This window comes from Arachis duranensis, chromosome 3 (genome assembly GCF_000817695.3).
Source record: "Arachis duranensis cultivar V14167 chromosome 3, aradu.V14167.gnm2.J7QH, whole genome shotgun sequence".
Lineage (NCBI taxonomy): Eukaryota > Viridiplantae > Streptophyta > Magnoliopsida > Fabales > Fabaceae > Arachis > Arachis duranensis.
The window spans coordinates 33830262-33831574 of NC_029774.3; positions in this window are offsets into that span (position 1 = coordinate 33830262).

The window sequence follows — 1313 nt, forward strand, 5'->3', positions numbered from 1 at the left end:
AAGATCAAATTAATAATTTTGTAATTAATTATTTTAATAATGTTTAGTCATCACAAATATTAATTTAGAGTTTTCCAAACTCATCATATCTTATTTAATTTTAATTTATAAATTTTATACATTCTAAAAGTTAAATAACTTATAAAATTTTTATTTTTGTTTTTAAATTTTTTTTATTCTTAATGTTTAAATTATGTTATCAAATTTATAATTTTAAAAATAAAATTATAAAAATTAATCTCTTAAAAATAATAGAAAAGCCGCTGGACTGTTGAGCTACTAGTATTTATTATATGGATTTTGTTATCTTATCTCCTAAGGACAATTGGTTAAGCATATTAAAAAAGAAAATATTTTAATATTTTTGATATATTTAATGCATTAAAAATATAAAAAAATATTTTTATAATGAACAATATTAAAATATATATTTTTTATGATATGCTTAATCAATTTTGGATTGGAGAGAGTATATTTTTTAAACATAATAAAGTGCATAATTAAACAACAGTAAAAATTTACATGTAATTATCTTTATATGAAGTTGTTAATTAAGAACCTGTTCATACCATGGCCCAATAATAAAGGCCCAGGTCCAAATAAAAGGCCTAATCCGAAGGATTAAGCCTAGCTAAGCACCGACCTTCATATAAGAAGTCGGTGTCGACTACGAGGTCTTCAAAGCTAGTAACCGATCTCGGGGGAAGGCTATCGAACCACTTCATCGCTGCTTTCGATAAAGTGGTCGGGAAGGCTTTGCATCGCGTAGCATCAGAAGCATCAGCTAGGTACATCCGACTTTTGAAGTTGCTTAGATGATGCTTTGGATCCGTGGTCCCATCGTAGAGGTCCATATCAGGGCTTTTGAAGTTTCTCGGAACTTTTGCCCTCATTATGTCCTCGCTGAAAGGATCCTCTTCGCCTAAGAGCGGCTCTTCTTGTTCGTCACGGGAGTTGCGACTCTTGAGGGAGGATTCTAGCTTTAAGAGTTTTCTTTCTAACTCTTTTCGTCGTTCCATCTCCTCTTTTAGGTTCTTTTCAGTTTCTTTTTGTCGCTCCCGCTCTTGTTCTAACTGTTCCAGGCGGCTGTGGACTAGCTCCATGAGTTCAGTTACGTGGGATGGTCCTCCTTTTTCTGACTCGCGCCCCTCTGAGGAGTTTACCTTCGGGTTTTTTACCCCAGAGGTGCCTTCTCTATGCTGATTGTCAACTTCCTGGTGGAGGGCGAGGTCCACATCGTTATTGCCTGTGTCCAGATTCTCTTGTTCAGAATCTGTCTCCACATGGCCTTCTTCGTGGGATCTGTCCGCCAT